Source organism: Telopea speciosissima, unplaced genomic scaffold (genome assembly GCF_018873765.1).
Source record: "Telopea speciosissima isolate NSW1024214 ecotype Mountain lineage unplaced genomic scaffold, Tspe_v1 Tspe_v1.0012, whole genome shotgun sequence".
Lineage (NCBI taxonomy): Eukaryota > Viridiplantae > Streptophyta > Magnoliopsida > Proteales > Proteaceae > Telopea > Telopea speciosissima.
In genome coordinates this window covers 140,001-165,000 of record NW_025317348.1, presented here as the reverse complement: position 1 = coordinate 165,000, position 25,000 = coordinate 140,001, and the positions used below count along the sequence as shown (strand labels likewise).

Genomic DNA, 25,000 nt, shown 5'->3' with positions numbered 1-25,000 from the left:
AAATGGTTCGAATGAAATCCAATGAATAATTCTAATTTTTTTTAGGCTGTACACCTAATTTTCTGGGATTGTAGTTCAATCGGTCAGAGCACCGCCCTGTCAAGGCGGAAGCTGCGGGTTCGAGCCCCGTCAGTCCCGACCTAGGATCCGATGAATCGATCAATTCATTTCTCCATTTTCTGTGAAGAGGGGGGACAAAGAGCAGGATCTAATTCCCAGCAGGAGGATCCTTCTTTCGTTTCGCATTTCTCATCGGACAAATCAAGTCAAGGAATCCAAATGACAATAACTAGTACCGATTGATGGGGGAGAGACATATGTAGGTTGGTACAATCGGAGGTATCACCATATTCAGGATTCAAAGAGATACCGTACTGGTCTGGCTTTTTTCGATTGTTCCTGATCAATCGAATAGAGTAATATGTTTCCCGGGAGCACATAAATTTCTTTATGTTATTTTACGATACGAAATTTACTTCAAATAGTTACCCCGACAGAGTACTTTTATGATATGATTTTTCCTATCCTTTCTTCTAGCTCCGATTCTGTGTAACCTATATGACTAATTGGGGACAATCTATCTATCTCATCAAAATGAATTGCACACTGGATTCTCGATGTATGCGTCCCAATCCAAGGAAAGGGGATACTAATCAAAGATCAAAGATCCGCTCCTTCTGTTCTGGGGAGGGATATAGAATGAAAAAAAAAAGATGATGAGATTATGGAAGTACCGAGCATTTATTGCTACTGCACTGTTTATTCTAGTTCCTACTGCTTAAGAACTTTTCATCTACGTAAAAACAGTAAGTTCTCATGATGCATTTGAATGAAACTTGAGTTATTTATTAGTTCTTATCAATGATTGAAGAAATGAAAGGGATTACAAAGTCTTAAATGAAATGAGTGGACTGGATTGAATCAGCGGTATATAGATCCAAAACAATAGATAGTATGGTAGAAAGAACTAGATGCACCTTTCTACCACACTATCTATTGTATGAAGATATGGGATTGATATAGATCAATCTATAATTATTTTCTAAAAGAATTTACATGTAAATTCTTGTATATGTACATGTAAATAGCACTCCGATTCTATTTCTTCGCTACACCCAGCAAAGAAGAAACTCCTGAGCGCTAGCTGATCGTAGACCAAAGAAGCAAGGGTGCTCGTAGATCAGCTCACAAACCTATTACTAAGACGCGTTAGCATGCTTTGACGCGTTAGCACGCCCGTTTATAGTTGGGGCGTTAGCGCTTTTCTTGCTGCGTTAGCGCAACGGTGCTCGTAGATCAGCTAGCCGTTGCTTGGTTGCATGGGCGTAAGCCCGTTTATATAGCGGTAGGCTTTTTCTTGCTGGGGCACAACAGAAGCCTTGTCTTTGTTGTTCTGGCGCGCTAGCCGTTGCTTGGTTCTGGCGCGCTAGCGCTCAGGAGTTTCTTCTTCGCTCATGGAGTTTCTTCTTTTCTTCGCTTGGAGAGAAAAATTATTTTATCGCGCTCCACATCTAATGAGATTTTTGTTCCAGCCCGGACTTTAGTTCATCAGTTCATCGAGGAAAGGAGAATTTACTACGAGAGTGCAGGGTTCCAAACCTCAATAGGTATCGGGGTACAGAAAGAGTACATTGACACATATTGCTTGGTCGCTTGACGAATGGCTTTCTACGACGTTAGTGAGAGCAGAGTCCAAACCAAAACCAATTAAGCCATTCTAACTTTTTAGAGTATGATAATGAATTAATTGGTGGCCTCTTTATAAATCCAAAAAGTTCTAAGAAAGAAAGTCGTCAAGCTAGCAACGCTACGAGTAAGCCTAAAGCTAGTTGTTCAGCCGTTCAGCTAGCAACGCTTTGAGAAAGCACGCGAGGCTCTGGAAGAGTGTAGTTGTTCAGCAGATGTCAAGCTCGAAAGCTGTCCGTTCTTTGGATTAAAGAAAGAAGAAAGTTCCGTCTCGTTCCGTTGGCAAGCGAGCCAGCGGATATAATTCACTATCTTTCTTTCCAAGCGAGTCATCAAGGATTTTCTTCTTTCTCTCTTTCCGGCAGGTAGGCAAGTATTGGCATGTGAGCTCAAGTTCAGGGCTTGCAAAGTTGACTACACATAACTACTAAGAAACCTTTGCAAGCGATAAAGCAGCAAGGAAGTGAGTAGGACAGGGATTCAAGTAAAGAATCTGCGGAAAGCCCACAATTGTCTACAGCGAGTCATGACTGAATCCAAGTCGAGCGACGAGAGGAGCGAGAGCAAAATCCTTATCGTGGAGAGAACGAGCCTGCGAGCGAGTAGAAAGAACGAGCCATAAACCAAGAATCCGCGATTCAAATTCTCCTGATCAGTCAGTAGGCGAGCTTGATGGCACTTGGCTTGATTTTCAAGTCTTGATTCCGGCTAAAAGCTCGAAAGCACTAAAGCAGGCTGCGGGTGGAGATAAAAGCCATAAATCATACGAGCGAAGCGAGACAATAACGCAAGGAAAGCGGATAAAAGCAAGCGAGATCAGAACCATTCCTTCATGCGCACTACCCGACTCACTTCTTTCTGATTCCGCAAGCCCACCTACCGCCAACTCCATTTGAATTGATAAATCAATGTTGGGGTTCCGACGCATCCGAACGGACCCCTCTAAGTGTATACGAGACTGATGGGTGGGGATTGAATCGATGACTCGAATCGCCCCTATCAATATGATAGTCCTTTGGACCCTTCGCTTGCCGAGAAGAGATAGCCCAAGCCGATAAGGGAATAGTCGAATGTCAACCCCTACCCTCTCCTCTCCTACTTCTCTCGAATCTCCTCTAGGATTGCCAGTACCAGATTCCCCGCCACTCCAACAAGCCGATGATGAAGGAGCAGGTTGGTCGTAGATCAGGCTACCTGCCTGAAAAAATGATTCTATTCCCTAGCGAGCATTCCCACCCGAACCTGGACCAGGCCCGGCAAACGGATTGAGGAGGAGATAGACAACTCAGAACAGGCAGAACAGGACTATATAGACCTATCCGTAAAGTCTATATAGAAAGGCGTCTTTAGACCTTGCAGTGGAAAGAGCAAGAAGAAAAGGGTGGTCGTAGATCAGGGAGTAGGAGAAGGGAAGAGAAGGGAATGTTAATTGAGGACGAGTAGGTGAAGAAACCAAAGGTAATGTCAATAAAAGAGGTTTAGTCGCCAGACAAGAGCTTCCCATCGACGAGAGTGGAAGCAAGAGCTGACCATGGATGATAGACGAATCACCATAGGGTAGGGGCTATCCGGAACTCCTGATCCGGTGTTGGAGACGAGTAGCTTGCTTTCATTCTTTCTTTCCTCATTTTGAATGCTTGGGCGGGCAGGCAAGCCACCTTGATCCGGCCGGTTTCGTGTGTGCCAATTACGTGTGGCGATTGTGCGGGTAGAGAAGGTCAGGTTGGAACTTTTGTTAATACCGACGAGCGAGGAGCTTAGATGAGTAGCCAGGCCAGCAATAGTCGTTCCCCCTGTCTCGTTCATATTAGGAATCACCATCATAGGAAAAAGTCTTTCCAAGGGACGGAGAGGAGTTCGAGAAGGAGGAAAACAAACTCTTCTTTCTGGCTTTCCGATTCTATCTCTTGCGAAGGGACTTTTCCAACCTGCGAACCGTGCGAGCGAAGAAAAGCTATGCCTGCTATGAACCTGCTATGAAGCTAGGCCTGCTATGAAAACGATACACCTGCTCTACTGACCTGTGCTCTACCATTTGTAGAGAAGAAAGAAGTCACAAGGGTCGAAACCAGAATGAAATCCATCGAATATTCACTCCCTACCCGAAGTAGTCGACTCAATAGACAGCTAGGCGAAAGCAAGGTTTGGAACCCTATCACTTAAAGGCGGATAGCGGGGAGGCGTGATCCTGCCGATGAAACCTTTGTACCGAGGTTCGATCTGCTATGGTGAGATTGGGACTACCAACCTCTATTCGGGAAGGAGGGAATGGAGCTGCGATTACCACTTCTATTGGGGTTGCCGCTGCTATGGCAAGGGAGGGAGGGTAAACCTATGTGAGTTGTATAGGTCTGGTATAATTCATTATAAAAGCTTGCCCCGCCCGCTCCTTTCCCGGTAGTAGTTTCAATTCTTTGGTACGCAAGGCTTTTCTGCCCTTCCAGGATATTCGCACCGCTTGGGATCATTACGCAAATTTCTCTGATGTGAAATGGAAAATTCAGCCGAACGACTATAAGCCCACATCACTAGTAATTTACCATGACTGGTGGCAGAGTTCTGACTCGCGCCTCAACTCTTTCCAAGCCTGCTATTTGCCTGATGGTCCTTTATTCAAGTCTGTTGCCGTGACGAGTTGCGCCAATTCCCCCGCTGCTAAGAAAGATGGCGGCCTTTCTGAAGTAGAAGTTCCTGAGGCAAACACGCCAATCTGCTGCTCGAGCTCTTCTCCCTGCTCCCGAGGTTTTTATTCCTGGTCGTAAGGAAAAACAGCCGATGGCAGACCCCCTTTCCTCAGCCTATTTAATTAATAGATTGCCACTGCGTCTGATTCGAGTGTCTCCGTCATCCGTTCCGCTGATGAGGCTGCCACTTTATTGATATGATATTAAACGTCGCTTAGAAGCGGTCGCAAGGTCTGTTTTGGCAGCCTAACGGCCGCCCTATAAAAAGAGGAAACCTGAGGCTGCCATATCTGCTGAGGTTTCGAAGAATAAACGCTTACCAAGGTCTAAGCTGGCGTCTAATGTCTCCGTTTCCGTTCCTACTCTTTATCCGATGAATCTATCGTCTACGCTGTCTTTTTTCTCCTGTGATGAATTTTATTGTTTTGAACCAAAAAACATTCTCCCGTAATCACCGCTCTTAGGCCGAATCTGTACGAAGAACCACTGCTCCCTAAGGAATGGTCTGGTGAGGATAGGCAAAGGATCTAGCTCTCCTCCTGGCTTCTTATGTTCTATTTTGTCTTGTTGACACACAAGACAGGTTTGGACATAACTTTCCGCGTCTTCTTTCATCTGAGGCCAATAAAATCGAGCGCCAAGCAACGTCATTGTTCGGTGCTGACCGGGATGTCCTGCCCAGCGAGTGTCGTGACACTCCTTCAACAAGTCCCTACGTATGTTTTCCCACCTTGGGACGAAAAGATTCTTCCCTTTGGTGTAGAGCAGACCATCCTTTTCCCAAAAGGGACGTTTTTATTCCTTGACAGCTTGTAGTAGGCTCCTAGCTACTGCGTCATATTGTAGACCCTCCTTGATCCTATCAGAAAGGGTGCTCCTAAACTGGCTCTAAGCAGTTCTCTCCTGTAGCTTCAAGCTCACAAGCTCTGCTTTCCGACTTAACGCATCAGCCACTAGATTCGTGCGTCCTGGCTTATACTCGATACACATATCGAACTCAGCCAAGAAGTCTTGCCACCTTGCTTGCTTAGGGCTGAGCTTCTTCTGTGTTTGGAAATAGCTGGTGGCTATGTTATCCGTTCGGACAACGAATTTTGACCCGAGCAGATAGTGTCTCCAAGTGCGTAGACAGTGCACTATGGCGGTCATCTCCTTTTCTTGTACTGTGTATTTCCGCTCGGTGTCATTGAGCTTACGGCTCTCATAGGCGATTGGGTGCCCCTCTTGCATAAGAACTCCACCGATGGCATAGTCCGAAGCATCGGTATGTACCTCGAACGGCTTAGCATGATCCGGCAAGGCCAGCACCGGATCAGCCATGATGGCTCCCTTTAAGTCCTCAAAGGCCTCTTGACATTCTCTCGTCCAATGCCATGGTTGGTTCTTCTTAAGGAGATTAGTCAAAGGTGCAGCCCGACCCGAAAAGCCTTGGATGAACCTACGATAGTAGTTTACCAGGCCAAGAAAAGATCTTAACTCATATACCTTTGATGGGGGATCCCATTCCTCTATGGCCTTCACCTTCTCATTGTCCATGCAAATGGTCCCTCCCTTGATCCGATGTCCAAGGAACAAGACTTCTTGTTGAGCAAAAAAGCACTTCTCCTTCTTGACATCAAACTGGTTGTCGCGTAATATCTGGAAGACAGCTCGTAAGTGCTCCACGTGCTCTTCAAGCGTCCCACTATAGACCACAATGTCATCAAGATATACCACCACAAACCGGTCCAGGTAGGGGTGGCCGTTCATCAGGGTGCAAAACGTTGCTGGGGCATTGGTCAAGCCAAAAGGCATCACCAGAAAGTCGAAGGCACCCATATCGGGTGACACAAGTAGTCTTTGCCTCGTCGCCCTCAGCGATTCGGACCTGATAGTAGCCTGACCGAAGATCTCACTTCGAAAAGTACCGTGCTCCTCCTAGCTGATCGAACAGATCCGCAATGAGAGGGATGGGGTATTTGTTCTTGATCGTTACCTTGTTGAGGGCTCTATCGTCGATGCAAAGTCGAAGACTCCCATCGTGCTTCTTTTGAAACAGCACTGGTGCACCATATGGGGCCTTTGATGGCTGAAAAAATCCGGCATCCAGCAACTCCCTCAATTGCCTCCTCAGCTCTTCTAGCTCCGGTGGGTCCATCCTGTAAGGTGCCATTGCCGGTGGCTTAGCCCCTGGTTCCAGCTCAATGCGATGATCCACCTCTCTCCTAGGTGGAAGTCTCTTCGGCAGCTTCGGTGGCATAACATCTTTAAACTCTTCAAGGACTTCTGCTATTACAGTACAGTCGGTAGCTCCTCACTTGACCCATTTTCTTCATCCCCATCTAGCGCAGCCACAAAGGTTTCTTCGCCCTTCTTGACTCCCTTGACAAGCTGCAAGGCAGATAAAGTGGGCACACTAGTCTTCACATTAACTGTTGGGATCATGCATGGTGTTCCTTCATCCATGATGCCTAAGGTGCCCAAGTATGGCATAGGGACGGCTTTGGTTGGTAGGGGACCTCGGAGTAAGGGGTATCGTTAGTAGTTTACGCCGATGAGATGTACAGATCTAAGCGCATAACGCATCGATGTGATATAGATCACAACGTCCAGATCGGAGCTGGCCCTATCGGAGGAGGGGAATCCACCCACACAGGAACTCTTTAAGTCTAAGGAGAATTGGGGCAAAGATCTCGACTTGGCACGAGAAGCGCGCTGCCGCCTCACCCCTAATGATACGTTGTGGCCCAACTCCAGAACTCGAAACCGTTCATCCGATTTTACAACGCAATGCCCATCTATAGGTTTTCGACATGCTAAGTATTGTCATTAAATGCTACTCATCTACAGGTGATACGCTCAGAGAGAGACCTACTCTCTGGCGGCTAGGTGGAAAAGCCAGAAGAAAGCCAGCAAAGCCAGAAAGAGCCAAGCTAGCCCACAGCACTACTACTACCAAAGCCAGCCATCAGTAACATCCCTTCCTGTTGGTGTCAACCCAATGAACATGCAAGTGTATTGAATCAATATATAGGAAATACATACGGGAGAATAAACAACAACTTAACTATCGTAACAACTGACAAACAACAAGACCTCCTAACAGCATATCTTAGGTTGTTGAGATTGTTTTCTCAACGTACATTTTCTTTATATATGATATGACAACTATATGAATTCTAAGACTTCCATCAGTAACATGCCTTCCCGTCCCAGCTTATCCACTACTACCTTCATCACCAGCACCAGCAGCAGAGACGGTAGCATCATAGGTAGCTTAGCTAGTCGGTTCAGTAGCAGTCGCAGGAGAAGTTGAGTCGGTTGATGCAGTAGCAGTATATCCAGCAGAAGTTGTGGATTCTGTTGACCAAGATACAGGAGCGGGTACAGATGAAGCAGTTGAAATTGTCCCTACTCCTGCTTGCTTTGCTTCCGCTGCACTATAGGGGAAACCCCGGGGGAAAACCCACCACTATGGGAGTTGTTACCCCTATGGGATGGCCCACTATGGGAGAACCCCAACTAATAGGAACCTAGGAAGACCAGTTTCGTCGTTGGACCTGTCCGGCTAACGTTCATATGTCCCTAAAGCCCTAAGGTAGCCATCTCTTTGGCAGGATGTACTAGGGTAGCTGTCCCTTGTCCTAAGGTAGTTGTCCCTTGTCCTAAGGCAACCATCCCTTTTGGCAGGAGTCCATCCTTCTCATTTCGATACCCGGCGGCGGATGTCATACATTCTCATGATGGGGTAGCGACGTGCATAAACAGGTTACCTAAGATATGTTATTGAGCCACCAGCATCAATGGTTGTTTACCCTGATCCAGTTGCTTCAGTCGATTAAGCAGTCGAAGTTGAGTCAGTTGAATCAGTTGTTTATTCAGTTGTTTAAGCCATTAATGCAGCAGTAGATTCGGTTGTCTCAGCACACTAGAACCAATCGCAAGCATAAGCATTTGCCAGTTGCATATCCACATATATCTATAGATATATGGAGTGCCTGCATCCAGTCCAGCATCTAAAGTAGCAGCACGAGTAGTAGCTAAGGCGGTTGATTATGTTGATCCAGATCCAAGAGCTAGAAGAAGCAGGAGAAGCACCAACTTAAGTTTGACCACGAATAGCAGAGGCATCAGCTTCTTAAGCACCTAGTGTCTCTGTCCCAACCCCAGCCCACCTTCCAAAAGGGGACGAAAAATCAACTGCCATCTCATTAGGTGAAAGATGGTAGCCATCTTCAAAGACATTCCAAAGAAACTCTCATGATCTTGTTTGTGAAGGGCTTCCTCAATCTTGGCCGGCATACACACAAGAAAGAGAGAGGTATACTCTGTAAAGTGACCCTTACGATTAAAGCGCTAGCTGCTAGAGACGTGCATATACCTTTCCAAGTGAAAAGTTTGACATCCTATCAGTAATCGAGTCCCTGATTTGCTACTGAATAAAGTGATGCTAGATACGTTGCAGACAATGGAAAATGCATCCAATAATCTGCTCAAGTTGTTGCCTAACCTAATAAGGGATTGGGGTGAATACCTATGAGGCGGCTCTTCTTAAAGTTGAGAATTTGATCAGAAATGGCCTGAGAAGTCTGAAATAAAGGGTCTCTTTAAGAGGGGGTTTTACCTTCAAAGAAAATGAGAGTCTCGTTGTAAGGTGACTTGGATAATATATCTCTCCGAAACCTTAAAAATTGACTATGATTGATTGTCGCTCTATCCATCAGTCTTCCGTCAATGTCAAACATGATGAAAAGATAAGGGCTAAATAGCGCCTTGTCCGAGGCATCGAGTGCCCCTGAAAGAATCTATGGGAGAGCCTTTAATCAAGATGAATATCACACTTTTGATATGCAAGGATCTAATGATGCCAGAGAGAAGACTAGCTATCTCTAGTTATTTGTCCAGAAAACCCCAGTAAACCATATATAAGACCTTCCGCATGTGACGCTTGAGAATGACTCCTGGAGAACCACTTTTAAGCTGAGCATCGAGGACCTCTCATGGGCAAGAAGAATACCGTCGTGAATCTGATGGCCTTTCACAAATCCACCTTGGGCAGAGGCAATAATGAATGGTATAATCTCCATCCTGAGTGAGAGCACCTTATCCATGATCTTATATGAGGATGAGCAGAGGCTGATGCGACCTGAAATAAAACCACCACCCTTGTCTTTTTGAACCATAACTATGAATTTCTTATGGATCGCCCAAAGCATTTGCCCGTCTCTTTGAAACTCCTTTTTTATTGAAAAGAGATCCTCCACCACAATGTCCCAGTAGTTCTGATGAAAAGCAATACGAAGGCCATCCAGACTTTTTGCCTTATCTCTAGGCAAACCTTATCTACCTCATGAAATTCCTCCCTTGTGAAGGGACGACATAGATTATGACAACAGAGCTGGGGCAAGGAAGGCAGATGGAATGGGATCTCACCACTCATTGAAGTATGAAAAGGGGATTCTTTATAAAGTGCTCCAGTAACACTTTGTCCCGGGTATCGGTCCTTGTGTCTATTGCCCTCTCTATTCACAACCTTCCTAATAGTATGAAATCTCTTTAGAGGTGGAAAAAAAGGGAGCTTCTCGAAGCCGTCTAAGCCTGGACTTCTGACGTCAGAAGTTGATGAAGAGTGACGCATTGCAATCAAATATATCAAAGCATTCGTATTCATTCGTTCAGCGCGGCATTCTTCACTTCCTCACTTCCGGCCTTCCTCCATCCACTCCTTCCAGCTATCATTCCTCACCTTCCTTCCTCCACTCATTTAAGCATTTCTAATCAGACCTGGTTGATGAACTGGGAACGCCATAGATCAAAGGGTCGTTCATTAGCCCTACTAGTAAAGCACAGGAAAAAGAGGGATTGATTTCGACCTTGCTTTTAGTTGTAAGGCTAGCTTTTGACTTATAGGGCGCTTAGGCTTAGCTCATCAAACAAGTGCGCCAAAAGTGGGAGGTGGTATCATATTATCTTATAAAATAGGAGTACGCCTGCCTTTAGCTCGTAGTTTCACTCTTGCTTTTGCCTTACCTTCTATTATATTAGTAAAGGGCGTGTTCTCATCTTTTGAAAGAAAGATGTACAGTGGCGGTCTCTTCTCGTCAATCTTCGGAGCTGAGCTAGGCACTGGCTACAGGGCGCCCTATTAGAGTCAAGCCGAGACTCTTTTTTAATTTATTTTTTTCGGTATGTCGCTCAGCAGAGCGAATGAACATTAATCCAACCTAATATCATGCGCCCGTTATCTCCTCATCTTCCGATTTATAAGTCACAGCTCACTTCTACGTTTCCAATTCTATTTCTTCCTGCAGTGTCGAAAAAGTCTATTTTTCTTTATATATTATTCATTTTGTTTGTAGTCGTAGTTTTTTATCTGGTTGACATAGATTTGAGTCTTCTTATTTTGAGAAAGGTGGGATACTCCCTTTTTATACGGGGAGTTCGTCTCTGTTTGGAGCGTTTTTCCGGGTCTTCGGATTTAACAACAGTAGGGGCATCTCTTTCGCTCTTTCTCACCCTTGAAACAGGAGTGGAGAAATTCCATTTCTTTGGGAGTCCCGAAGATAACGGCTTGCTGGAATGGCGACGTTCGCCGTCTCCGAGCGATTCAGCTGAGCAATTGGCTGCTTTACTAGCTCATTTACAGGAGGATGGGCCACCGGAATCGGAGCCGCTTTTTCCCGAACCTCGCCCAAGCGAAGAACCTCAAGGAGAGGGCCCCTTTCCCCCGTCAAGTCCTCCCGAGATGGAGGAGGTAGTAGGTTTGAGGGAGCCAGAAGTGGGACCGCCTCACCAAGCCCCAACCGAAACCGACGAGCTCTATGGCGCCGTCCTGCCCTTCCTATTAACTGACTATTCACTGAAAAAACCGTAACGTAAAAGCCCATTGATTTATTTGATTAATTCCTCAACTAATTATCCTTTACTAATTATCCGCAAATTAAAGAGCGTTTCCACTGCTTGACAGCGCCTCAGGGAATTGTTTTCATTTGAGCTGACTTTGTTTGACTAACCCATTTGTTGAAATCATTCATTCATTCAAAATGAATAAACCACAAAAAAATCTAAACATTCTTTCAAAATATAGGCACCATTTCGCCCAAGAGAAGGGCTCCCCCTCAAGCCCTGTGGGCACGGACCTCAAGTAGACTGACCAGGTTGCCGACCTTCCCCCAGTCTCCTCCTCATCCCATCCAGCAATTTTCTACCATGAGTTCAGAAGAACCACCCCCGGCTGTTACCCAGTTACAGGCAGAAATGAAGGAATTGAAAAAGATGATGGCAGACCTCACTCTGTTAGTCCAAACTCAGAACCAATTGCAAACAACTCCTAGCAAGTCCTTAGGAAATATGCCTAGTGCTTCACAAGCTGTTATAGAAGACGAGGAAGTTGTCTATATGCCTGCCCAGGCACCCCAAGTTAGCTCTGACTCAGTCGAAACCAGGGCACTCCGGGAAAAATTGGATAAGTTAGAACATGCCTTCAAGAATGTGAAGGGAGTAGAGGTGCGGAGCTCGATTCTGAGGGCATGTGCTTTTTCCCAGAAGCCCAGTTACCAGAAGACTTCCGTTGGAAATCAGATAAATTTGATGGGAATGGAAATCCCAGAGCACACCTGAGGTCATACATAGGACAGATGAGAATCAAGAATTACAGTGAGCAGCAGATGGGGCAAGCTTTCCAGTTAACCCTTTCAGGCCCTGCTCTCCGCTGGTTAATGTCTCTGGATCATTCACAAACTCGTACATGGGAGGATATGGTCAAAGCATTTAAGAATCAGTACTCCTACAACACAGAGATGGAACTGACCAGAAGAGATCTGGAGACGACCCGACAAGAAGTGAGGGAAGGTTTCACCCCATTTTTGATACGCTTTCGTAAGAAGGCCGCCCAAATGTGGGACCGCCCCTCTGAGAAAGAGCAAGTGAGAATGTTGATTAAAAATCTCCAACCCCAGTATGCCCAATATCTGTTTGCCCAACCTCTTATGACATTCGAGGTACTCCTCGAGGCTGGACAGCAGATAGAGGATGCAATTCATGCCGATCAATTACCCAGGGTTGGGAAATCAATACCTAGCACTAGTGGAACTCGAAAGGCGTTCCCAACCAGAAGTACAGAGGTGAATGCAGTAGCCTCTCAACCGTCGGCTCCCCCATCTTCATCAGCACCGTTCACACTTGATGCACCCGCCTCACGGCAAAGAAGGCTGTTTACGGACTCAGGCATGCCCTTAAGTATTGTACTATCTAAACTCCTCAAGGAAGGGTTGATCACCAAAGTTGATCCCCGACCTATCTCCGATCCTCCGCCAAAATGGTACAATCCTGATCTATTCTGTGCGTATCATACGCAGAAAGGGCATGCCACGGATAGTTGTTTTGCGCTAAGGCATGCCATCCAAGACCTGTTAGATCAGAAAAAGTTTTAAGTACGCCGTAGTCGTCCGGCGAACGTCATGACTAATCCTCTGGCCCCACCTCATACAATTAATATGATGGAAGAGGACAAAGCATCAGTTGATCCTTCTATCCTTATCCTTCCCCTAATCAGTACCATCTTCATCAGTGACGGGGAAGATGAGGATGAGGATCTGGAAATAGAAAACCTCGCTGCCCAGTTCGATACAGAATTATACTTTGGGCCGCCAGACTCTGAGTGTGACCCAATAGAATCTGGGACGCGAAGTGGAAAAGCCTTCAAGCCATCAAGTTTAGCAGTGAGAGGACCAAGAGATTTGGCCACTCAAGACCAAGGTGTCAGCAGTAGTTCACTACCAGAGCCAGAGAATGAAGTAATAAAGCAGTTAAAGAAGACTCAAGCTAATGTATCCATCTGGGGATTGCTCATGGCATCACAGGCACACCGAGACATAGTCTTGAAAGCCCTGACTCGAGTCTATGTTCCCGTAGAAACAGGCCCTGCGCAACTGGCACACATAGTAGGGGCAGTCTACGCGGTGAATTCCATCATGTTTTCGGAAACAGAATTACCTACAGAAGGGATGGATCATGCCAAGGCATTATACATCACAGTTGACTGTAACGGAAATCGAGTCCCACAAGTCTTGGTGGACAATGGTTCGGCTCTGAACGTTTGCCCATTGAGAACAGTAAAATTTCTGGGATTTGATCCAATGAACCTTAAGCCCTCTACACAAGGAGTCCGAAGCTAAGTACTACTACTACTACGTAGTACTTAGGAATCCTCACGACAGATATTATTGTTGGGCCTACTAGTTTTACGGTCGACTTTCAAGTGATTGACATCCCTTCTTCCTTCAACATGCTTCTTGGAAGGCCATGGCTCCATGAGATAGGCGCGGTACCATCAACCCTGCATCAAAAACTCAAGTTTGTACACAATGGTAGGATTGTTACCGTGACAGCCGATCCAGAATTGGTCAACACTTTGGCCAACATAGAAGAGAGCAATTCCCAGTCTCCCTCGGCAGATCCTGATGTATATTTGAGTGGGTTCCGGTTAGAACAAATCTGTGCAACATACATCCACGACCCTCCCCAGGAGAAAATCCCGCTTCCTCACAGCCCGAACACCAACGTTCTTAATATGTTCAGGCTGATGAACTACTTTCCTGGAATGGGCCTAGGAAAGAGACAGCAGGGGATCCTCACCATACCAGACCTTCACCATAATGAGGGAAGGTATGGTTTAGGGTATATTCCGACTCAAGAAGATCTAGATAATCAGGCAAAGAGGCAGAAGCTTGCAGATGACAGGTTCTTCCGAAAGGACAAAGGAAAGATAGGAGAGGTAAATGAATTTCCCCCTTACCCCAGAACTTTAAATGGACAGTTCATTCAAGAAGCGGCTTTCGCACCTTTACTGTGGATTCCCCCAACCTTGGTTCGATCCAGATACAAAAGAATTAATCCCTGGTTTCGAAATCTTTTTCGCAGATGAATATGACTGGTTCGAGCTTACATCCCTCAGGAAAGAAAAGCTCGACAAAGATTGGCAAAAGAGCGAAACAGATCTGGGCACCAAGGGAATCTTCGGGGAGGAGGTAGCCATGCTCTCAGTAGAGCAAGAAATAAGAATGAACCCACAGCTACTGATTCATCCGGCCCACGGAACCATTCCCAACTGGAACACCATGGATGACTATCATTTTCAGGAAATAGCTAGAGAAGCGGATCAAAGTGAAGCAGAGCTCGGACCTAGTACCAAGTCCCAGTCCATAGAGTCTGTACCTCCTTTGTCAGGGTCTGTAAATACTCTTTACAATGTAAATCTTTCCAGCATCAATAAGCAAGTTCCTTTTGCGTATATTGCCTCTTCCTCTTCCACTCCTTCTCTTTCTTCTTCTTCTCAGCCACCCTCGCTCGAGGATGGAAATGATGATGACCCTTTGCCAGATTTCCTTAAGCTAATCCAACAAAGTAAAGAGAAGAAAGCACAGGCAATTCTTGAGGAATCTAGGGTTATTAACCTAGGATCAGCTAAGAAGCCAAGAGAAATTAAGGTTGGGGCATCCCTCTCTGAGCAAGAAACTTCCCAAATAGTTGAACTCTTAAAGGAATTTGAAGAAGTCTTCGCCTGGTCTTATGAAGATATGCCAGGAGTTGACTCAGATATTGTCCAACACCATCTTCCTTTGTACCCGGATGTAAGACCAGTCAAGCAAAAGCTTCGACGTATGAGGCCTGAGTGGACTCTAAAGATAAAAGAATAAATCATAAAGCAACTCCGCGCAGGATTATTAGAAGTTTCTGAATACCCAGAATGGCTGGCCAATATAGTACCCGTCCCAAAGAAAGATGGCAGAGTTAGAATGTGCGTGGACTTTAGGGACCTGAATAAAGCAAGCCCTAAAGATGATTTCCCATTACCACACATCGATATCCTTGTCGATAACACGGCAGGGCACGCACTCCTATCTTTTATGGATGGCTTCTCGGGTTATAACCAGATTATAATGGCACCCCAGGATAAAGAAAAGACCTCCTTTATCACACAATGGGGGACATTTCATTACAAGGTGATGCCATTCGGACTCAAGAATGCTGGGGCAACCTACCAAAGAGCAGCAACCACAGTACTCCACGACCTTATACATAAGGAAGTGGAAGTCTATGTTGACGATATGATTGTCAAGTCAAAGACTAGGCAGGGGCATGTGGAAGCTCTTAGAAAGTTTCTAGAAAGGATCAAAGAATATCAATTAAGGCTAAACCCCCAGAAATGCGTTTTCGGGGCAACAGCAGGAAAACTTCTAGGCTTCATGGTAAGTGAGAGGGGCATAGAGGTAGATCCCTCCAAGATAAAGGCTATAAGAGAAATGCCTCCTCCTCAGACGGAGAAAGAAATAAGGGGTTTCCTAGGGAGGATTCAATACATCAGCAGATTTATCTCCCGACTAACTACTGTCTGTGAGCCTATCTTCAAATTACTCAAGAAAGATCAACCCAAAGTATGGAATCAACAGTGTCAAAAGGCGTTTGATCATATCAAGGAATATTTGACTAATCCGCCTGTTTTGATGCCACCTATTACTGGGCAACCCCTATTGCTGTATTTATCAGTCACAGAGACATCAATGGGATCAATGATGGCCCAGCATTGTCCAGAAGGACATGCGGAACAAGCCGTCTACTACTTGAGCAAGAAATTCATTGGATACGAAGAACGATATACAGCCCTGGAAAAGACTTGTGCAGCGTTAATATGGGCTACGAAGCGCCTGAGACATTACATGCTTGCCCATCCTGTGATGTTGGTTTCCAGAATGGATCCAATAAAGTACCTATTTGAGAAACCAGCGCTAACAGGGCGGCTCGCTCGATGGCTCCTATTACTCTCAGAGTTTGACATCAAGCATGTCACACAAAAATCTATCAAAGGTAGGGCCATCGCTGATCATCTATCAGCCCATCCAATCCCTGAAACCAGACCCCTAGAGGACGTTTTCCCGGATGAAGATATCGTTAACATTGAAACCACTGAATCAGTAGGGGTTTGGCAGTTATTCTTTGATGGAGCAGCTAATCAAAGGGGATATGGAGCAGGAATACTTCTGATAACACCAGATGGATCTCATATACCCTTGGCATTCAGGCTCAATTTAGGTTGTACAAATAACATAGCAGAATATGAGGCTTGTGCCATAGGTTTAGAGGCGGCCATATCAATCGGAATCCAGAAATTAGAGGTCTATGGAGATTCATCAGTTGTCATTTGCCAAATGCAAGGGAAGTGGAAGACCAGAGATGAAAAGTTGAGACCATACCAAGAGTACGTTGAGAGTCTTGCGCAACAATTTCATAGCATCTCATTCGACTACTACCAGAGAGATTACAATCGTTTTGCAGATGCATTGGCAACCTTAGCTTCCATGGTCGATGCCAACCCAAATGATTGTATTCGACCATTCGTTGTGGAGCAAAGAGAACAACCAGCTTACCATGAGATAAATGCTCTTACAATAGATGGTCGACCATGGTATGCTAACATCGTGGATTATATCCAGGAAAAGAAGTATCCTGAAGAGGCCACTAAACAAGAGAGGCGCTTCCAGAGAAGATATGCAACACAATTCATTCTCCTCGAAGGTATCCTGTACAAGAGATCCTACGACGGGATACAATTATTATGTGTTGATGAAGAACAGGCACAAACCGTCATGGATAAAATACACCAGGATATATGCGGACCCCATATGAGTGCAAGGATGCTTGCAAAGAAGGTACTCAGACTAGGGTATTATTGGAATACCCGCTGAAGCAGATTGTGCAGAATATGTGAAGAAATGCCATAAATGTCAGGTCTTTGCAAACTTGATACGTGTACCTCCTTCAGAATTATACACCCTCAGTTCGCCATGGCCATTCGCAACCTGGGGTATCGACGTTATAGGAAAAGTCACCCCCAAAGCTTCTAATGGACATGAGTTCGTGTTAGTGGCCGTCGACTACTTCACCAAGTGGGTTGAGGCACAGTCATATGCCAAGCTCACAGCAGCCAAGGTGGCAAAGTTTCTTAAAGAGAATATCATCTGCCGCCACGGCATGCCTCAAGAACAAATCTCGGATCAAGGTAGCTTGTCTGCCAGGGGCAAGTGGAAAGATTATGCAACAAATTGTTGATCCAGAGACACAAGTCGTCGCCATACAGACCACAAACCAACGGGGCAGTTGAAGCTGCGAACAAGAACATGAAGCGCATCCTGGAGAAGATGGCCGAAAGAAACACAGATTGGGCTGATAAACTTCCGTACGCATTATGGGCTTACAGAACTTCCATTCGAACCTCTACTGGGGCAACGCCATATTCTTTGGTTTACGGGATGGAAGCAGTCCTTCCAGTCGAATTGGAGGTACCTTCCTTAAGGGTCCTCATGGAAAGCCAGATCCCTGAAGCAGAATGGCTCAGGAGAAGATATGAGGAATTGAACCTTATTGATGAAAAAAGAATGCGTGCTCTAGACCATACTAATAAATATCAACTCAGGGTAGCTAGAGCATTTAACAAAAAGGTTCACCCTCGACAGCTGCAAGTTGGAGACCTAGTGCTGAAAGAACAGAGGGCACCCCTTCATGATCCACGGGGCAAGTTCAAGCCTAATTGGAGTGGCCCCTTTACCATCACAGAAATTCTTCCCGGAAAAGCCGTCAGATTGGTGGATCTTGATGGGGAAGAGTTGCGTTATTTGACGAATATGGACCAACTCAAGAAATATCATGTTTAAAGGTTACCATTGTACCCTGAACTACGTAAGACCTGATTCCCTGAACCATCCAGGGATACGTAGGCAACTTTAAGAATTTTTCTTCAGGTACGGTCACTGCTATACATAAAAAACAAAAGCCCTTTGTTCATTCATTTCACACTATTTACAACAAAAGACAAAAGGAGAAGGGAAGATACAGCAAAGCTGATCCTAGGTAAAAACAGAAAAGACATAACCCTAGTCTATATCCTCCATATCGTCCAAGCGCTTCTGAAGTACCGCTATCTTGGCTCGGATCGTGGCAGGATCATCATCATCTTCGTCTTTGGGTTTCTTTGTACCCGAACTCTCCCCTCTAAACCGGCTCCTTCTCGGACGCTGAGGCAGACCCGCTCGTGTCCTCATCCATTCTTTATATCCCTCAGTTGGAGCGTCTAGCGGCTCCACAAATTCCCTGTCCACGTAATGAAACTTCCAATACCAATGCTCAGCTATGTACCCCACCAGCTCGGGATTCAAAGCCTCAGGAGGTCCTATCTTGTAGGCCTCAACCACTGGTGGAACATCCTGAATAAGTCTGAACTGCCTCTGAATATAAGAAGGAAGATAAAAGGAAGTATGGGTTAGGCCCATCAGCCGAACATAGTTATAACCCGGAGAATTTGAAATAGGACTATCATCCTTCCACCACCCGCAATGCCACTCCACGTCCGTGTCTGTCAGAGTCCCTAGCCTTTCAGCTCAATCCTGGACATTGTAAAAATCCACCAGAAGGGTCCGGACTCTGTAATGCTTCACCCGGAAGCGGTCGTTCGTCACAGGTTTCACCTTCCGAAGGCGCTCACATAACCACACCTAAACAGCAAAGTCCAAGAGTCATTCAAGTGAATAGAAGATTGCAAATAATTGTCCATGAATAATAGAATTCTGGAGCAAGGAAGGTTACCTGAAGAAGATAAGGACTCCCAGTAAAAGTCTCCCCTTGGTGGGAACGGGTCTCTTTCATAACGTCAAGACCCTTCAGCGTTTCAGCCAGCACAGTGGGAATAAGATAATACCCTTTCTTAAGCTGGTGGACCACATCTATGATAGCTGGAGAGGCTCCACGAGCCCCAGAACGAAGAAGGAATCTGGACAGGATGCAAAATAGGAAAGCATTTTCCCTATGAGAGTGATAGGTCCTACTACCTATTCTATGATCCCCAAAAGCTCGTACTATGGCAAGGACATCTAAGGATCTCCCAAGCATAAAGTGTCTCATCTCATCATGAGACCACCCAAAGAACCTCATGATGTCCTCAGTATAGTCCTCCTTCAGGGAAGGACGGACAACTGGTCTAAAGGCATTTATTTGCGAAAACTTATTGAATTAAAATAGCCTACATCTGATTACTCATTCGCTGGGGAAAGGAAAAGACCTATTCCTTTTGGAAAGATGGGGTTCATATAGTTTAGTTGCCACTCAAAGAAGAATAGCAAGCCCAGAGTAGTGAACAGAAGCCATAATTGAGTATAGGGGAATCTCTTGACTATGCAAAAAGATGACTATTATCAAAAACTATATGAAATAGATACAAAATCAAAGATGTCTATGTCTTCCGGGATCGAGTTTGCCAAAGCAAGCTGCATACCGTGTGAGTCCTATGGAGCACGCCGAGTTGAATCGACAAGTTAGCAAACTTTTGAAGAAGGGGCTGATTCGAGAGAGTATGTCACCATGTCCGGTTCCGGCCCCCCTAACCTAGCCTAGGTTAGGGTGGATCATTTCGGATGTGTGTGGACAGCCGTGCCATCAACAAGATTAGCAGAAAGTCTCGCTTTCCCGGCTTGACGATATGCTCGACATCTTGACCGGGGCGAAAGTCTTTTCCAAGATCGACCAACGAAGTGGTTATCATCAAATCCGGATTAGACCGGGTGACGAATGGAAGACCGCTTTCAAGACGCGAGATGGACTTGACGAATGGCTTGGTTTGACCTTTGGCCTCTCCAATGCTCCAAGTACTTGAATGCAGATGATGAACCAAGTGCTCCGACCTCTCATTGCTAAGTGCGTAGTGCTTTATGTAGATGAGAAAGAGCTTTTTAGTTATGGCGAACGGGACCATTTAAATCATCTCCGTCAGGTGATGGAAATCCTACGGCGAGAAAAGCTCACTATGAATCTTTTCAAGTGCATCTTTGTGACCGATAGCGTGATTTTTCTCGCTTTTGTCGTGTCCGCCGATGGCCTTAAAGTCGATCAAGAGTTGGTTCAGGCTATAGTCGAGTGGCCTAGACCCAAGACCATTGGTGAAGTTCGTACTTTCCATGGTCTAGCTACTTTCTATCGGCGATTTCTACGGAATTGAAGGCGATTTCTATCGGCGATTGCATGAAGCAAGGGAGCTTCGAATGGACTAAAGCAGGCGACGAAGGCTTCCCTTTAGTCAAGAAGAAGATGCCTTAAGAGAAAAGAAAAGTGCTCCTATACTCGCCTTGCCGGATTTCGAAAAAGTTTTTCAAGTAGATTGCGAGGCTTCGCACTTGGGTATAGGCGCTGTCCTAAGTCAAGAGGGACAACCTAAGGCATTCTTTAGCGAAAAAGTCAATGATGCAAAGAAGCGCAACCTATGACGTCGAGTTTGATGCGATCGTGCAAGCGCCATTATCTCATTCAAAGGGACTTTCTTTTGTTCTCCCATCATGAAGCATTGAAGTTTTTGAAGGCCCAAAAGAAGCAACATCACCGGCATGCCAAGTGCCTTTCTTTTCTTCAATCATAGTCAGAAAGAGTCTTTCTCTTTAACAAGATAGTATAGAAATTGGAAGTACTGATTGTTACATATAAGAAATCAATATGCCTATTGTTCTTTAGTTCATAAAAGATTTGTCTTTTGCTTTTAGAAGACCATGCATACCTTCCAGAAGCATTCCGGATCCCTCACCTTTGCCGGACTTTCTTTCTCCTTACCTTCTCTATGAAAACAACCCCTATCTCAACAAGGCTTCTCTTCGGCCTTTAGAAGAGCTTCTCTTCTTGTCCTCAGATGCCGCATCAGAAGCTTTCCTTTGACTTTTTAAGGCTATTCACTGCCTTGTGTCCTTTCTCTCCACATTTAAATTCTACTTTATCTAAGCCCTCATAAAGCACTTTCCAGGAGTCTCTTTCTCCATTCAAATAAATTGACATAAATTCTTTTCTTTCCGAAGTGAAAGGAAGAGCCACGCCTCGCATAATCTAGGCTTTCGCTCACTCAATCCCAGGGAAGAGGCACACTCGCAACGAGAGAGCTCACTCGAGCCGAGCAAGGGAACACAGGGAAAGCTAAAGCTAGGGGCTCAGACTGAATCGATAGGAAACACGTTACCCACCCACATACACAGGATCAGAGGAAAAGACTCCATCAAGACGAAGGAAATCACTCATAGTCAATCGAGAGAGCTCACTCATAGATCACTCCCAAAGGAAAGGGAAGGGAGTTCAAGTTCAGAATCGAGCAAATTCAGGTGCATAAGCGTCTCAGAACCCGGTTGAAGAAGCACTACCCGAGTCTTTGCCCCAGCCGTTGCAAAGTCCGTTTGAGAGCCAATAGTTTCATTTCCAGTTTCATATCGAAAAAATTCCATATCAAAAAGAAAATAGAATTAAAATTACCTCACTTACCCTCGCTCTGTTCCAGGTCAAGATCCAACATCAATTGATCCAGAGCCGGGGGAGAGCCGGAAGCTTCAGCAATAGCATCAGTACTAACCAGAGTAGAGGCAGATCCAGAGGTGGGAACAGCAGTTCGAGAGATGGCAGTGATAGGAGAGATGTTTAATCTTTTTGTATTACATAGTCAGCAGAAAAGAGAAGGAGAGTTCTTTTACGATTCCTTTCATTCTAGCTCTTGTTCTTTGTTCTTGGTCAACGCTTTTCTTTTTTTGCCTTCGTAGCTTCCCATTCTTCCATCCAGTAATCGATTGGTTACGGATTGAGCAAAGCCCCTCCCATATCTATTTTCTCGCTTGCTTCCTTAGCAAAGAAGTCCTTCGGTTCCAGGTTTCGGTCTTTACACCTTCGACGATCTTCTTTTGTTTTCTTCGCTTAGTTGACACCAGTTCTGTTATCGGAAGAGTCAGACTGTATCTGAACGATGGATACTAGCTCTGTCTGCTAGTTGGCTGTAGCTTTTTATGACGGCTTCCAGAGAAAGGCTTCGTAGCCAACCCAACGCTACCTGTGACCCTAGAGTGCTGTCTGTATCAAAGACATAAAAGCGGTGATCAAGTCTTCCATATCAAGCAAGGGCATCGTCAGATGTAACAATGCCCGAAGATCCCGAAGATATAGTACTACCTACATCTGCTGTAATCGAATCCGCCGAATCATGCAAAAGAGGACCCCTTTAGGGATAGGAGATGGAATCTGCGAAGTCTAGTCTACGTACGAAAGGAAGAGGTTCTTGTCTCTACCAAGCGGAAGAGGAAGAGGAAGGAAGTGGTGAGACTAAGCAGGAGAGGAAGCGCCACCAAGTGGGATTGGAAGCGCCGTTGGTTCAGCCCTTTCAGCAGTTCTAGTTTCGGCAGCAGGAGTTTCGGAATCAGTTGAATAAGTCAATCGGTACTTTACTTTAAGTCTGAAGCCAGAAGGCCTCTCGTCAGCCTTAGAATTCGCGTTATGATGCTTGCACCCTCATTGGCTTCCTTAAAAGTGAGTTTTTCTTAGGTACGGTTTCGGTTTGGATCTAATCAACCACGTAACCAGTTCTAAAGGGCTGAACTAAAGTCACTCCCATTGAGGTTTATATATCCTGTATAGTCGACTTTGGCTTTCGTTCCTAAGGGCTCATGAATGCATGCATGAGAATGCGTCTTTGGGTCCGTCTATGGACGCTATTTTCATCCCTAAACGTCGATTCTCTTAGTAGAGGTTTCGTTTTGGAAGTGATCTAAGAGTTCTACTTCCTTGAGGAAGAAGATTCAATCCATTTCCGTCATAGGTCTGTCTTATCGTCGAAAGACGCAGGCATAGCCATACCACTTCTGGGCACATGGATCAAAGCGAGTAGCCCCATCTAAGGTAAGGGTAAGGTCGGTTGTCCCTCAATCCGGAACTACACAATCAACTTACTTGTCCACGGTTGGTTCGATCTCTCCTAAAAGAGAAGCAGGACAGCCACCTCCGAGCCTAAGGTCTCGCCAGTCAACTTCCTGGGATGTAATGAATTCGTCTTCGAGGGGATCAACTTACTGTTCCGGTGAAGTCATGCCATCTCTCCCTCGGAAAAGAATAAGAATCCCGTGAACAACTCATAAAGAGAATCATAACAACTCTTAGTAGCGGAAAGCCCATTTGAGTAAGCTTAAGCTACTGCCCTCTTGCCTCCCTTTATTTAAGGAGCTGTTTGTTTGCTTGTTTTGTTTTAGTCAGTCAGCTGAAATTTTCCTCTGTTAATGAAGTTTCGAAAGAAAGAATCAGTCTAACGAAGGAGCCCAAGTCCACTCCTATAAGTGGTTTCAAGGACAGCGACTTACACTGGGGGAAATGGAAAGTCTAACTTCAAAATGTGCGTTAACAGAAATGATAATAAAAATACTATATTCATTCATCCGAGACAGCTACTAGAGGCGGTCTATCTGATGAGCTTTTCCCTTTTTAGCCGCGTAAGGCCTGTAATCTCATCTCGACCATTACCGATGTCATCTGTCTTGTTTGCAACTTGAGGTTCATCCTCGCCTCGCCTGGGTTCCTATTGCTGAAAGTGGCCTTGCCTCTAAGCTTTCTTTGAGGAAGTGATTATAGCTGGACGAGATTGTAGTGCCGAATCTCTTGTCTGTTATGAGAGCAGTGGCTAATAGAACTGATGCGCCGCGTCCTTCTCAATCAATGCCCGGGCATCCCATACATCACCACCGAACTGAGCGGAGTTCAAGTAGTTCCACATTAACTCCGTGTCCTCCACCCACAGGCGATAAGACTGTACTAGTTACGCGGACTATTCGAAGGGAAGGGGCTGCGAAAGGGGAGGGAGCACTAACTATAGGGATCTGGGATTCAAACAAAAAAGTTCCGAGTACGGATTGACGGATGAATACCGACTTACTAATTAGCTACCGGAACGAATAGAAAGAAGGAAAGATTCAATGAATCCCACAAAACTACTACTACTAGGTGCCCGTCCGTCATCAATAGTACTTCTAACGAGCTGCCTACACAGGGAAAACGAGACAAGCGTTATAGGCAGACACGTGGCACGGAACGTGTATCCACCGTTCATGAATGAACGTTGTTTCGAGATCAAAGAAGGAACGAACCTGACGCCTTTTGAGTGCTAGAACGGAGGACCCTGTTAGGCTTTTTCGTTTGTTTTCCCTTATCGTGATGCTCCTTTCTTCCTTCTGCTTGATAGAAATAAGGGCCCTTAGGCTTGTTCCCGTCTCAGGTATAGAAAGAATCTGTTCCTTCTCTCACGTAGTTCGTTATAGTCCCTCCGTATCCCTCCCTAGCGAGTGAATTGATGAACGAGCCTATAAGCGAGTGTAGTCCTCTATATAAAAGAGGCGAGTGGAGGTATTGGCGAGCAGCGTACCAGCGCCTCCCTTAGAGTGAAGTTGACATTCACAGGTATTGTGGGAACTCCTTCAGAAGTGTTTATCCATTTCACTCAGGGCTATAGTACTCTTGCTTGACTTCGTTTCGTCTAGAGCTCGAGACTCGTCGACGTTAGTCGGCTACCTACCTTTAGCTGTCAGTCAGATCTGGGTTTTGGGGTTCCTTCCTTCCGTCTCTTCTCGAACAGCTAAATGAAAGACTTCCTCAGTCTCCCCCTGACCTATGATAGGCAATACTCTACTCTGATCTTCTGGGCTCTTTCTTCGGCTTTCGAGTAGTAGGGTGTTTCGACATCAAGAGGAATCCGGATTTGAGCTACTGGAAACAACTAGTGTGAATCAAGGCAACTAGGGCCGGCCACACCAACCCTATGGATTACTTCC

The 25,000-nt window shown here is 45.5% G+C and overlaps 1 long non-coding RNA gene and 1 other non-coding gene across 2 annotated transcripts; one reads left to right on the top strand and one right to left on the bottom strand.

Moving 5' to 3' along the window:
• The first annotated feature begins 64 nt into the window (after positions 1-64).
• TRNAD-GUC lies at positions 65-138 on the top strand. Its single transcript has one exon. It is a non-coding gene; the product is annotated as a tRNA-Asp (tRNA).
• A 4,130-nt stretch (positions 139-4,268) lies between these two features.
• Positions 4,269-10,573, bottom strand: LOC122647114. The gene is made up of 3 exons (XR_006330798.1): positions 10,563-10,573; positions 7,326-7,329; positions 4,269-4,358 (listed from the first exon to the last, which is right to left on the bottom strand). It is a non-coding gene; the product is annotated as an uncharacterized LOC122647114 (long non-coding RNA).
• Between the last annotated feature and the right edge of the window lie 14,427 nt (positions 10,574-25,000).